The sequence below is a fragment of the Neopsephotus bourkii genome, unplaced genomic scaffold (assembly GCF_033783945.1).
Source record: "Neopsephotus bourkii isolate Nb327-2 ecotype Australia unplaced genomic scaffold, CSIRO-AGI_Nbou_v1 NB_1770, whole genome shotgun sequence".
In the NCBI taxonomy this organism is placed as follows: Eukaryota; Metazoa; Chordata; class Aves; order Psittaciformes; family Psittacidae; genus Neopsephotus; species Neopsephotus bourkii.
The window spans coordinates 843,100-858,284 of NW_026902244.1; the positions used below are offsets into that span (position 1 = coordinate 843,100).

Consider the following 15,185-nt stretch of genomic DNA (forward strand, 5'->3'; position numbering starts at 1 on the left):
TAGATGTCCATGACTCAGTGGAGCCCTCCAGTAACTATTAGAACAGTATTTTCTTTCTCAGTTGTAAGCTTATACACCCCCGTTACAGTTTCCCAAGTGAACTCTTGCATGAAATTCCAGTGGCCTGGGTCAATGAGAAATTAAAATGTCCTTTCTTGGACTAGGCAGCTAATTGGAAAAAAAGACATTGAATTATGGGTTTAGCACTGAAAGTTTGTTTTCGGTTGGATTTTGTGCTCTGCAGGAGAATGCTGCTGTTCATTTTGAAGTTCCATTTTCCTGAGAGACATGAATGGAGGTTTCCAGCCTGGGGATGTGTCTCAAGTGGAACAAAACGTGCCGGCTGAGGGTGTCACCCGTTGAGGCTTTTTCTGTTACACAGAGAGCCGCTGCTGTGCACTGCGAGATGGGCAAAGCCTTCTTCAAAAAGGATCAACTGCATAATGCAGTTGATTTTGGCTTGCCCATTTTGATACAACCTCTGATCTTCTTCCCCAGTGGAAGAAGTGATCGTTCTATAAGCTTCAGTAAAAGACTGCTGTGTTAGCAACATCTATCTTCATGCTTGTGTATCTTGTAATACTCTGATTTCCTGGTGTTTCTAAGATCCCATATGATGGTGCTTTCTAAGGGAGGAAAAATTCTTTCCTTATATGGGATACCGACAGCATTGCTGTGTCTTCCTTTTATATTAAAAATTATTTTCACAACGTATTTGTTCAAATTTAACTGTTTTCAGTAAGTACGCTTTTATCAAACAGATTTGTTGAAGCTTTTTTAGATTTAATCATTTTGGAGTGCACTCTTTATTTTGACATAAAATACTTCTGTAATTTTGTGTTGCTGGTTAAGGAAGGAGAGTGTGCAAGGGCAACAGGAAGTGTGAAAGGCAGTCAGAAGTCCACCCAGAAGGGCACAGTGCCCACAAAACATAGGGATCTCACTGCACATAAAGTTGACATGGAAAGTGACAGGCCGACTTGTGTGACTGAAGTTTTGATGTTAGTGACAGGGAGTACATGTGCTGAATAACCTGCGATCTCACCTGTAAGGCAGGCACTCTGTTTAAAACCATTTAATGAGGTCAATGTCTTTAACTTCATTATGTTGGATGTTTAATTTCAGTTTCCTAGAAAGACATTACAAATTGAAGGATGATTTTAGCAGTCAGTGTCTATTTTGAAACTTCCTATGCTTCTCTGATTTTTGCAACTGCCTTGCTGTACTCCAAATAGGCTGTTGGCTCCAAACTAGCAAGAGTTATCTCAGCATGATACTAGAAAGTGCCATCAGTTGGTCATAAACCCCTCCCTTTACATAAAATAATATGTACAAGGGTGAAAGTAAAAAAAAAAAAGCATATTGTTTCTCATTCAAATCAGCTCAGTGTTTCTTAGCTACTTTTGAAAAAAAAGAATTTCTTGTTATCGGATTAACAAAACCCACTTTTTAAGATGAGTAAGCTAAACTTGCAGTGATTCATCATGTTTCTCAAGAATCTTGATCCCTAACCTCAGGGGAAAAGTAATCCCACGAAATACTTCATTCTTCAGTGAATAATTTTGTTTTTGCATGCTTGGATCTTCAAATAAATCATGAAGGACTTCATTAGGTAAGTGATTTAGTAGAAATACAGAGAAATTGGGCCATAGAGATGCCCCTTCTAGTTCTAACAGAGTTTTGACAGCAAATGACAACAGCAGCACAGAAGCAAATACAGGTGTTGGGGAAGTATTTAACTTTTGTTGGATTTCTTTCAATTTTGCGCAGTATAGCCAAGAGCCCCAGGGTTTGGTAGGAAAGGGGATGTTTCTTTTGTTTCTGTGCTTTCACGTTATTTTTAGATTTTAGATGTTTCTTTAAAAAGCTTTTTTTTCCCTACAGCTATGGTTGCAATTGAATATGTAGCTTTCACAAGAATATTCTCCTGGAGACTTGAGATGCGACTTTTGCTTTTCCCAGTGTCCCTTACATCTTACTTCAAAGTGATTAAGAACAACTCCATGTCTAAATGAGAAGGGATTTTAATTACACAAATATAGAACAACATCACCCCATAGCCCCCAAAATCAAGCTGGGGATGCTGATTCCCTAATTTCCACAGGTACCTGGGCCTGTTTATGTAGGTACATTGCAGAGCTACTTTCTTGCTACGTGCTATAACACCCTTTGCAAAGAGGCTGGGAAAAGAGAAGAGACCTTCATGCTCTGTGTGCTGCTCTCATGGTTTAATACTCTGCTTGAAGGTGCTTGGGCACTCTGAGGTGGAGGGTGGTGCAGGAATTTGCATGGACTAAAGTAAGTTTTCATAACAGACACTTTCTGTCAATAAACCTGTTATGTGGTATCATTTAACCATGAAGAAAGCTTCCATAAAAATAACTTTCCCCCTATTTTTTTCCAAAATGTGAGTATCAAAACTGTCTCTTCTATCAGTTTATCAACAGGTTATTCAGGGTAGTTGACTATTGAGCTTGTAAACATAACAGAAATGTCATTTGTATTTTGTGTAGAAATGAGATGCCACTTCCCAAGAGCTAGGATCAGCTAGGCTGAATCAGTTCACCAACAGATTAAGTAGAGGTGATAGAGGGCCACTGTCTTGGGGCTTAGGTTTTGTGAGAGGAGGTAAGTTTCCTTAGTGAACTATCTATCTACTTACACCAGCTCAGAGCCCACTGATTTTCACCCCAGTTGTTTTTGCATTCCAGACACATTCCTGTACTCCCCAGTAATAACTTTTAGCCTGAGGGTTTGAAATGTAATCAGCTAGTTATTAGCACAAAGTCTGAGAATGTTTTTGTAAAGGATAGAGAAATCTAATATGGGACACGAGCTGACAGAGGAGCTGGTTGTTGGGGGCTTGCTTTGGTATGAAGTAGGATGCCAGGTTTGGTCCAAATGCAGATAATAATAATAGAGGATTTATGGGATATTCAGACCTTGGAAAAACAGAAATGCTGATTTTACCCATGTCTGGTTTATGTCACTTGAAAGACTTGTACTTGCTTGTCAGCTGGTGGTGTTAGTATCTCCTTAGGTCTTAAAACCTAGGTTTGAGTATCAGCTTTGGGCAAAGACTTGTTTCTAGTGTGGGGATGAACTCATTTCAAACACAGTGACAAGCCCAAGGAACATGCTGACAGACTTGCATTGGAGAATGCTTATTTAACTCTATGTTATTTAATGTCATTCACATTTGGTAGTTTTAGTGGCATGACGTAATGATGATCAAGCGAATCTGCTGACTAACAAGAGATGAATCTCAGTATTTGTTTCATCAGGCAGTTTACCATTTGGATACATGCAAGAATTCCTTACGTATGTTCTGTATTTTATGGGCATGTTTCATCTAAATTATGATTAACCTATCATGTTATATTATTTGGTGAAGTATAAGTTGTGAGACTGAATAGGGATACAGCATTTGAACTGAAGGAACAGGACCAGAGGTAGTGTGGTTTAAGTCTTGGCACGAGTTAAACAGGAGAGCACAAATAAAGCACAAATACTGGCTGGGTGGAGACTGAATTGAGAGCAGCTCTGAGGAGAAAGACTTGGGAGTGTTGGTTGATGAGCTCAACATGACCCAGCAGTGTGCGCTTGCAGCCCAGAAAGCCAACTGGTCCCTTCTGACCCCAAATATTCTGAGATACCTGTGTTTGCTCTAACATCTCCTGACCTGGTGTTTGGCTCCTGTGTACTGGGAGCTTTTGAGTGATGGGCTGAAGACCCTCAACAGCTACTCATGTGACAGAAAGGTTGTTCTCTGTCCTTGTAGTTGGTGAGGGGTCATCACTCTTCTTGCCCATCATGTTGCTTTCTAGTAGTAAGAGATGCAGTGTGCTCCACTGGACGGTGGTATAATGGGAGAGGGCAGTAGAAGATGTCCTAGAAGATTGCTTGTTCTGGTGGTTTTCAGCCTGTCCTGGTTTGCAGACTCTGATGAGTACAGGTGCTTTGGCACACTTAGAGACTCAAAGCCAGCTCTTAGGAAGCTGGTTTTCCTTGGTTTTCATTCATGGACCCTAGAACTCCTCCATAACTACACAGAGTCTAAAGATCACAGTCTGAAAAACAACTTAAAACTATTGGATAACACTCTTCCAGTGAAGAAGTTGGCTGTGTCTTTCTCATTGGCCTAACAAGCCAGGAGCATGGCACCTTCACATGAAGTGGCAGTTGCTGTCGTATCCTTGAGGCTCCATGTGTGGCAACACAAGGCCAGTTTCCGCTGTGGGTTTACTGCCATGTCTAGGTAAAAGGGATCCAACCTGTAGTCCAAACCTGTGGCTACCATGTGAAGAGGGATACACAGGTAGTGTGTTGTGTCAGGATAATAGGATGTCTGAATGTTATACACATGGGAAATGGAAGAAATTTCAGAAGCATTTTGATTGTGTGAATAAACACAGTTCTGGAAGTACTTCCTTTTTAGCTTTGTTTCACAACTTTCAAATTCTTTTTATTTTGGGGAGGGAGTGCTTGTATATTTCACTTAAGGAGGGAAAAGAAACTGAAAAGATGATTCTCTGCTTGGGGGAAACACAATGCTCAGTAGCTGTTCTCAGCAGTGGCTCTCAATCTTTTTTTTGTGCAGGAGACACTGCAAGTACTCAATGGCCGAAGTTTGCCACTTAAATTAAAAATCCAGATCTATAGTGATGCATCCTTACATGGTGGCTGCACTTAGGAATTCTTCACCACCTGACTGGTGTTTATACTACTGCTATATATTGTTATACTGAAGTGCCTCGTGCAGCAGTTTTATTTGCATTAGTTTTATTTTTCAGTACTGAATTAGTAACCATGTAAAGCTGTCAGCCACATGTAAACAAGTGATGCATAGGCTATAAATAACAATTTACCTTGAATTACAGCTGCCTGTTTGCATTGCACAAGGCTCAGTGTCGAGGGAATTAGGAAATGACTGAATTCAGTAGTGCAACATCATTTCTATTTGTCTGGTTTCTTGTACATTTGAGTAAGGATCTTGATGCTCACACGATATCCACAGCTGGCAGTGCTTGTGGGGGGAATGCTGGCTTGCCTGTTGTTGAAATGTGCTGGCCCTGCTCCAGTCTGTATCCCATGTGACAAGCAACATTTTTTGTGGGCTCTGTAGAAGCTCGCTACGTAGCTCTCAGTTCTGACCAAAGAGCAACAGAGCTGGGATGATCTTTAAGTTCAAAATTATAGAGATGCAATTAAAAAAAAAAAAAAGTCCTCTTATTTTTAATGCAGGAATTATCCAAGAAATGCAAACTTAATTCTTTTGATTTTGATTTGGTCCCTTAAGGTCAAGTCTTTTATGTTCTTTGTTTTATTGTTTGTAGACTATTTCTGTGTCATTCATTTCAGTTAAGCGTTTAGGGTTACTTGCAGAGCGCAGGATGCCCCAGTGCAGATAAACAGGCATGGAGAAAAGCCAGCCAAAGTTTGCAGTCAAGTAGCAGGTGTGTGTTTCCTAAAGCCCTGATGTGCCTTCTCGAGTAATTGATTTTATTTTGTTGCTGCCTTTTGCAATAGGAAGAAGTAACAAGTTACACGTGGATGGCCAATACTGAGGAAAGGTTCAATGAGAAAGGCCATTCTTAGCAGTAGGTGGTGGATATTTGGAAACGTATGAGTTAGAGTTTATTTCTGGCAGTGTTCAAAGCCAGGCTGGATGGGGCTTTGAGAAACTTGGTCTAATGGCAGGTCTCTGCCCATGGCAGGGGGTTGGAACTGGATCATTAAGGTCCCTTCCAACTCAGACTATTCTGTGATTCTGTATGTGGCCACAGAGATTCCTCAGATGATACATCTGCATTTTGACACAAGTCAAAACGTGGGTGCTCACTGTGTGCTTTCAATAACGATCGGTTGCTTGGAAAAAACTTTGAAGACTCCTGCTGAGAGTTATGATGCCTGGTTTTTACTTTTCCTCTTAAATGTCAGATTGTGAATTTTTAACAACAGCCAACCCAAAAAAGACAAACATGCAGAGCCCACCAGCTTGTAGCAGGCTTGCACATGCTTCTGGTTCAGTTTAGGCTTACTTGCCTGCAAGTCCACAGTGAGCAGAGCAGTTGCATGGCTCCGCGCAAGGGCGGGATTAGCCGGTAGGATTGCCCTGGTTTAAGTAAAATGCTGATTTAGCATGGCAAATCCAGACTACCTGCATTATGCAAGAGGGAAGGAATGTGCCTGATTGTCGTCCTGTCAACACAGAGAGATTGCACCAATATAACGAAATAGACTTCTAAAGTCTTGTTTAAATTGGTGTGTGCTCTTGTCTGGATTCTATTAAAAAAATGTTAGTACTGAGAGCCACAATAGCTTACTCTATTACCAAGGGCCTAGAGCAGGCTCTGGTTGCATCAGACCATTGTTTTTTATTGGAATCCTTCTGAGCATCCTGCACGCTTGCTATTCATCATTTCTAAAACAGCAATCAAAAAGATAGGTGGCATCTTCTGGTCCCAAGTGAACTTTTCCTGGGTGGGATTTGTAATAAGCTTTTAACTGCTTTCAATCTGTCCATGCCTTTTGAGTTTGGAATCAATAAAATCCCATTCCCAAAGACCTAGACCTGACAAAACTTTCACTTGAAGCTTCTCTCTCTTCAACTTACTGCATTCTGCCTGTGTTTAGCAGAGACTGGTACAGCCATCCATAGCTCCTGAGGTATGCCAGCCAGTATGTGGGTAGAAGAAAATTTAATATATAGGATGTCTTTCTGGAATGCTTGTGGCTTTGTGTATTGTTCAGTCTAGAGGAGTGGAATTTTTTGTGAAAACTCCTTGTCTATCCATAGATCTGTGTTTTGTAATGCTGCTGTTTAAATAGATGTTTTGAAGTCCTTGCCTTTGAGATCTCCCCTGTGCAGTTTTTTGACTGCTGGTTTCCCTCCCACAGTAAAATGTAATTTTAAGTTGGAAACATATTTTTGTTTATAATAAAAAGAAGTTATGGAACTATATGCTTCATATCCCCAAAGGATTGTTGCTCTCTATGGGTGATCTGGAATGCCAGAACTTCCCATGTGAGCAAAATTCACCAGGGAAATGTTGACATGCCTGACAGAGAGCTTGGATTGAAGAGACTATACAGGAAGCTTCTCCCAAAGGCTTCCTCCATCATCTTGCTGCCTTCTATGCTGTTACCATGGCCTGGCCATAGCAGTAATTTGACGTAAGTACAGGGATGCACATATTGCAAGTGTGTTACAGAGGAACGCCTCGGTCTCTGTACGTGATCCTGCGTTTGTTAAAATTGAGGGCTAGGCAAAAGTTAAGGTTGGTTATTGTCTGAGCCATCTGGTGTTGAGCTTTGAGATACTTTCTTGTCAGTTATGAAGGAGGGGGGCATACCAAACCAACATCTGCACCCTAAACAAGAAACTGGAAAAAATGTCTCTCTGTTGTCTTCAAAAGACTTTACAGTGTTGTGACCTTATCATTTTTCTTAAAGAACAGAGTCCCTAGCTTGCCAAAACAGGCATGTTATATATCTAAAGTGTATTTGCATCTGCTGTACATCACTGCAGCCATGCAAACCAGGCTGTGTGTCTCCATACCACAGCTCACAACTTAGAGTGGGTGCAGTGCTAGAGAGCAGCTTTCCTGGGGCTGAGATTGCTCAGCTCTCATTCCTCTACCTCTGTCATTTCTTCAGCACCGGCACCTCATTCACAAGCCAGCCAGTGAAGTGAGTGTTGGATTTCTAAGTCGGCTGTATTAATAGTTAGATTCAGTTTCTAGTTCATTATTTGCTACATATATTTTCAGAAAGGGTATTCTGTGGTAGGCATAGTGGCAATTTGGAAGGTCTGAATGCCCTGAAAAAGCCATGCCCTCTGTGCTTGGTTGACTCTTTGGCAGCTGCATTGTTCAAAAATTTCATTTTGTCTCATCTTGCTTATTCCCTCTCAGGTGTTAAAAATAACACTGTGGGCAAAGGGATAGTCAATAAATATGAAAAGTAAAAACAGATGCTTTTTCATGACCAAGACTGCGGGAGAGTTTACAGAAGGCTTTAGCAATGTCAGTAAAACCCAGACAGTACCTTTACCAGTTAATCCTGGAGCTGGAGTTAGTCCATCTTTTTGCTTTAAATGTAGGAACATCATATATCAATTAGGTTTTGTGGAGAACCCTTAGAACAGAGATAATCTGTTATCTGTAGCATGTTACTAAATCTGCTTGACTTCAGGCTTCCCTTGTGTAGCACACTATAGCCCATGGCAAGACTGAAAAAATCCCAGGTTTATCTTTTGACTCAAAGCTACTTTTTTGCCTATTAAGGTGCTAGCCTGTGAGCTGCACGGGGTCATTCCAGAGAATGGGCTCATCCATTTGCATTCAAGCCGTGGTCAGTCAGAACTGGTGGAGCAGAAAGTAAATCAGGGCAGTTGTAAACCCCGGGATGGGGCTCAGGCTTGCTAGTCAGACTGTCTTTAATTTTGCCAGTGGAGTTTAAAAGTACATATGTAAATACACCCCTGAGCCAAGAGTGGTAGCTAGACCTTTGTGTTTGAGCTGCATGTCTGTGTTTCTTGTTTGGTGGTTGTTTTTTATCATCCCACACGGGTGAGAAGAAGAAAAAGAGACTGAAGGAGGATAGACGCACAGCCTGCAACTTTCTTTGTGCTGTTTAGTTGTAAATGTAGATTGTGGGTTTGGGTACAGGGTTCCCCACTTAAAACTGGCAGATGTTGAATACCAAAATTTACACATATGTTGTTGATCAGCATTTTCCAAACCCACTGTTGTCTGTTAGCTGATCAAAAGTAAGCACTTTGCTAAACAAAAGAGGCAGAAGAAAAACAGTGGTTTTCCATAATGCAGAAGATGCCTCTGGTTTCTCTGGCTTTTTGCAGTCCTTTGGAGATTATGAGGATAGGATTTGAGGTTTGTTTTTGGAGTTCCTTTTGTGTTTCCAGTCTGTAAAGTTCTGTTTCTTATTATCATTGTTTCTGCTTTCCAGAGACCTAAGATAACAAGTTGGCTCATAAATTCCTGTTCTATTTCAGTGACAGGAAATTTTGCTCCATACATTCAAAGTGCTTTTCCAGGTAGGCTGGATTGCTAGAATCCAGGCATTCTGGGTTTCATCTTTGGTGTGCACTGAGCTGGATGTGTTTCCTGCAGGTGAGAGGGTCAGACTTGCTTCATTGGAAATTTTGCAGGTTGGAGAAAATTACTTTGCAGGTTGGAGAAAATTGCTTTCATTTTTTGTAAAGTCATCCAGTGTTGTCTTATGTAGAGCTGTAGTGTGATTGACAGAAAATGACTGTTGGTATAAAAGACAGTGATGAGCTTTTGATTTTTTTGGTCAGGTTCTGTTCTGAGGGAGAGGCGAGGTCTGTCACGCTGCCCCTAGTACATGGCGGAAGGATGGCCAGAGAGATGCTGGGCCTGAAAGAAAAGTAGCTCAGTGATGCAGGGGAAGTTGTATGACAGAACAAAGTAAATGTGCATTTGCTGTATGGCTATGGAAACACGTTCTACTCCTCTCCGAAAATCTTCTTTAGTTTATCTGGGAAGATGGGGAAAAAGTGAAGGTCTAAAACAAGTGAAAATGAGGGAACTGAGTTTGTAGTCAGAAGCAAGCAAAAGTCCCATCCTTGAAACTGTTCAAGGCCAGGTTGGATGGGGCTTTGAGTGACCTGGTCTAGTGGAGAGTGTCCCTGCCCATGGCAGGGGGCTGGAACTAGATGCTGTGGTTGTTGAGCCACAGCTGTTGGTAGTTCTTTCAGAAAATCAGATAAACTCTCTTTGGCACAACCTGAGCATGGCTGGCAGGGTGGGTTGGGCAATTGTTTCCACTCTTGGAGCATCTTGTAAACTTGCTGGAAAAGTGGCTCCTCCTGCAATTAGAGATAAGGCTAATCTTGGACATGATGCCTTGAAGGGAACCTGCAAGGTTTGGCTGTGGAAGCTCTGCATTCTCCTCTGTTCAACCTGGGCAAGCAGATATTTGATTGCTTGCTCATGGCCTCAGGGGAGGAAGGTGCTGCCAGCATTTGTCCTGTAAGTGGCCTCTTAGCACGGGTCTCAGAAGTTATGGGCTGCTCCAGAGGTTCAAAGCAGAAATGGGTTTATTATTATTATTACTGTTGTTGTTATTATTTCCCAGTTGCTGACATGCTTGACTACAGTTTACTCTCAGAGCAGTCTAATTACAATGCAGTCACCTCCTTGAAATTAAAAATGTAGCTATAGGCCTTCCTTTGCATGCCTACGTTTCTGAAAGTCAGAAGTTGAGCTTCAAAGTAAGAGTGACTTCACTGAGTTGTGATGAGGAATAACTACTAGGGCATAGACAGCATTTCTGCTCTTGCAGCTGTGACAGTTGAATTAACTGAAAGGTGTCTTGCAGGGATATCTCAAGACCTTTGATTATCCAGTTTGTATTTACCGGTGCTGTTGCCCAGGTAAGGACGTTCCTCTGAGCCTCTGCTTCTCTCTTCATTTATGCATGCACAAATACTTTAATAATGAAATTAGTAGAAGCTTCAAGGAGGAAACTTTCTTGAAGTTATTTTGTAAGTGGAACAATCTTTTGACAAAGTTGCAGAATAGGGAAAAAAGTATAAGTAATGATGCCTATTTACATTAGAAGTTACAAGTTTCTTGTCACTGTGTTAAGATTGGTTACTGAGTATCTCTCTGAAGATGCCTCAGTTATCTGTATGACATTAGCTGCAGGAATGTCATTCCTAGGAAAAGGAATTTAAATCTCAGATTCATCCGTCTTCAGTGTCGATCTCAAGTGAAACAAAAAGTGAAAGTTTCTGTCTGTCGGTTTCTAATGCTATGTGTGCTGAGTGAGCAGCATCTCATCATGTTCTTCTTGTACATTGTGGGCAGTCAATCCGTTGAGGCATTGCACATATTCCCAGTGCACGTCAGCATTGCTGTGCAGCACCATTGGGCTCTCGGGGTTGGTGGCCTTCCTCAGAGTTTTCTGGTTCTGAGATTTCTTGTGTTGGTCTAAACTACCAGTTCCTGGTTCAATAGAGGAGAATGTTGTGCTGGGGAGGGAGGAAGAGGTTTGCATGAACTCTGTGCAAGAGTAGGTCTAACAAAGTGAGAAATAATCCTTATAAATACAGACTTGGCATCTATTGACTCTTAAAAATGAGGGAAGGGTATTTCCTGCTGAAAATCGTCTTTAGATTTAGCAACAGCTTGGACCCAAAGGATAGTAAAGCTCCTGGAGTGATGGTATGCACTATGTTGTTTTTTTTTACTTGTCAAGGCTTAAATAATTTTTCAGGTACTAACCTCGCCTGTTTATGCAAGAAATAACAATGTGGAAAAGTTAGATGCAAAAATAATCTGCAATTAGAAGCAGTAAATTAGTTTCTGGTCTCTTTTATTATTACTGTTATTTGCCTGTCATACTACATTCCAGACATTGCAGTTAATAATGTATTTTACAGAGCAAGTCAGAGTTTAATAAAACCATATAGCAGCATATTTTATGGTATGAGGAAACCTAACTGTAGGTCTGTTTCCTTTCCCTGGAGCGGCAATGTCTGAACACTGTATTTTCACTCCCCGATTTTTGGCGAGGGCAAAGATGATGTCTTTAAAAGGCATGGAGAAAACTTTTTATTGTATTTCTAAAAAGAGAAAGCAAGGGCTGATTGATTGCAGAGAAGTGTAATGCAAAACGGAGTTACCACACATAGTTCATAAAGGAGCTCATGCCAGTCCTGAACTGCAGAGCTTCACTTAGGAGCTTGCTACACCACTGCTAGTTACTTGTATCGGAGTTACATAAAATGAGATGTTAAATTGTTGAAAGATAATAGCTAACATTGCTCCTTATGGCAGACTGTGGCAGGTGATTAGAATTACTTTCTAATTGGAAGGTAATTCTTGCCCTTATGTGGGAGTGGCAGTCTAAAAATCAGTGCAAGTGACAGTCACTGTGGTTCTCATGATGAAAGTTTTCATGCAAACTCCAAATTTTGTGAGGTAAGATACTGCAAAACAGAGGGTTGTGAAAATGGAGCTCAGTTGGCTTGTAAATATATACTTGTTTGGAAAGAGGTACGATTAAATGATTGAAGTATGTGAACTTTAAGGGAAATGATGGAAAGATAAACAGTAGAGAAACATTAGTATAATGGTGTGTGGTTAAAGGGGGGATAATCCATACAATTTGGATTTTATTAGAGCAATACAAGGAAACATTGCTAGTCTTACAGAACAGAGGGCTCTGTACTGGGAAGTAGTTCTGAAGAGGGATCACCTGTTAAATGCTCTTTCCATGTACTGCAATGAAAAAGGGGAAGGGTTTAATGGAGTGAGAAACAAGGATATGAAATAAGAATGGGATTGTATTGTTATTAAATGAATCAGTAAGACCATAACTGAAATATTGCCATTGTTGTTTGGTGTCTCTTGGAATCAGTGCTAAAAGGGTTTCAAAAGCATTTGAAGTTTGTTGGAGATGTGAGAAGTATGATGCATTCAGTTTGCCAGAGAGAAGGTAATTTTCCTGTCAGTTATCAATAGAGGGCTAAAAAGTTTCAATTGCAGGCAAGTGAAGCATCAAAAGTTGAAACTTGTATCTTGTTTTACCAAAGAATTGCTTACGAGTATTTGCATTAACCCACTATTTCTTGAGATCTGTAGAAGATATCTCATCTTCAAAAGATGCATAGAGGAATGCCCTTTACTAATGTAAAAATCAGATTAGATTGGCATAACAGCATCTTCAGTACTGAAGTCATGAGGATAAATGAGCTGAAAGAAAGGAAGTAAATTACTTGATTAAGGACTTGAAAGACCGGAACATCTTTTCTCTCCTTTTCCCTGTTCCTTCCCAGCAAGTGACTTCCTGCCAATTACGAGTGATAGTTTTTCTCCATAAACACAGCTACAGTTGAAGCTGGCAGAGTGGCTCCAGCCCAGCCTGGTTTGATATCACCTGGGGTCTGGCAGGGAGGCAGCACGTGGGCAGGGAGCTCCGGCCTCTGCCCGCACCCACATTACTGAATGTTCCATTAGCTCTGCAGTGACTGGTTTTCTCACGCTACCAGAATCAGGTTGAAGACTGGGATGTTTATATACAGCTTTATTTATACTTTTGTTTATTTTTGTGTATACAGAAAATAATTTGTGTGTGAGTGCATGCATATGGGTTTTTTTATTGTTATTAGGGGTATTTTTTTAGTGTTTAGGATGCTTTTCTGTTTTTACAAGTTCAGAGGAATATCACTGATGAAAAGCTAATTGAAAAAGGAGCCAGAAATTTCCTAATGCTTTGAAAATTCAAGAGTAGTAAGAGTAATAAACCCACTGTGTTTCTACAGAGACCTCACCTTAATTATTAACTATTTTGTCAAAAATGCACTTTACAAGCGCTGCCATTTCAATATTCAAAATAGTTGAATTAAAAAAATTAGTGCTTTGGCTCAGTGAGCAGGAGCAGTTACTCTTCATAACGCTTACAGATTCTCAGACCTTGAAGACAAGTGAAGGAAATGGCTTGTGTTTCTCCAGGATAAACAACATGGCTCACTTTTTTCCCCTGGAGCAGAAAGTACTGTATATGTTCAGTTGGTATGTTGGGGGGTGGGTTGTGGCCAGTTCCCTGTCTTTGCTTCCGAGAGCCATCTCTGGAAAAAGCAGCAATGTGCTGCAGGACAAAGCCTGCCAGAGCAGAGATTTGCCATCAGGCAGTTTGAGGTTGTGTTATTTTTCAGCATTTCTTTTTTATAAATTTAGGGGAAGGAAGTGATTATAAGATTGAGAATGGCAGGAGGGGAAGAAAGGGTGAGCTTTGCCTTTATAAATAGCAATATAAGCATCTCGTAGTGCTTTCTTCATTGCCATGTCTTGAGTTATAGCGTTGCGCAGCAACACACCAAAAATCACACCTTGTTTGCTGCTTTTCACATAAAATAGCAGCTCCTCCTTTGTTGGCTTATTCATTTAATATTGCTGTGTTACTTAATTGATTTTTAACGTGCTGCATGGTGGAATGGGTTTTTTTCACTCCATGCACCGACTGTATGGAAGATGACAGACTGTTGATTGTACTAATTCACTGGAGATGGAGAAGGAGGAATAATATTGTATTTTACATCTTAGTTATAGCGATACAGTTCTACTGAATTAATGACCCCTTTTTATACCCAAATATTTCAGACTGAATGTAGGAGTTGCTTTGTGAAGTGTTAGGGTGTTGCAAGGAATACTAAAGCAAGTTAAACGTTCCTATAGTAAGAAAGATTTAATAACAAACCAAGTATTAGGTTGGCAATCTTAGTAAAATTCTGTAAAGATGAAGGATTTTTGCACCTCCTGATTTTCCAAAGCTTTCCAAAAATAACCTTTTTTCTTCCCCTTATTTGCTTCCTGAGGTCCTGACCTTGCATTCAGCTCTAGGAGTAGCTCTGCTGACTTCTTATGACACGTGCTGTGATTCTGTAGGACATTGACTTCTCTTTGTTTGATTTCACATTGCAGATTCTTGTTCAGTGAACGTGGCGGGGCTGGGAAGCACAAGGAGGGAATAAAGAGTTTTTGATAGTTCCTGTTGCCAACAGCAGCTGTCATAGCCAACATTAAACCCTGCAGCTAGAGCCTGTGTGGCAGAGCGGGTGCGAGCTGCTGTGGCTGCCGCCATGGAGATAGTGGCTGGGGTTGGTGGGGAGCAGGGTTTAGGAGTTGCAGCCCACTGCAGTTTCAGGTTGGGGTAAGGGTGGATTCTGCTTTCCAAAACACGTTTTCAGTTCCCAGCATACCATAGCCTTTTCCCTTTTTTCTCCGTGAGGAGCTCAAACTGGAGATAATTTTACTGTGTGCAACAGATTGACAAAATAATTATGCTGTGCAGCGCAAGAAGACATTCAAAGTGCCTTTTAAAAGAGACAAAACCTCAAGAGATTGTGTTTGTTAAGAGAAAAAAATAGAGGAATAATAGGAGTGGTAAAATAATCCTTTTGCTTTAAGGTAGCTGTTAAAAATAGGAATAGGAAGCGTAATGTTCCAGCTTTTACCACAGTAAACATATAATTGTAAGCTTATTGTGGTGAATTCCTTAAATGACAGCCCCCATCAATATAAGTTTTAAAGGGGCAGCCCTACATCTGGAAGCCAGCAGCAGCTCAGGGGGTTATGAAAGCAGTACTGCCAAATAAAATCCAAGTGTGACTATAAATGATATAAAAATAAAGA

The 15,185-nt window shown here is 40.7% G+C and overlaps 2 protein-coding genes across 4 annotated transcripts in view; both read left to right on the plus strand.

Annotated features, from left to right (window-relative positions):
• Window positions 1–5,434, plus strand: part of LOC133226207 (mitochondrial import inner membrane translocase subunit TIM16-like) — a 137,591-nt gene extending 132,157 nt beyond the window's left edge. The window contains exon 32 of the transcript XR_009729442.1: window positions 5,421–5,434. The gene's annotated coding sequence lies outside the window, so the exon portion shown is untranslated. The remainder of the gene's footprint in view (window positions 1–5,420) is intronic.
• Window positions 1–15,185, plus strand: part of ADCY9 (adenylate cyclase 9) — an 86,625-nt gene that overhangs the window by 29,789 nt on the left and 41,651 nt on the right. The window lies entirely within an intron of this gene.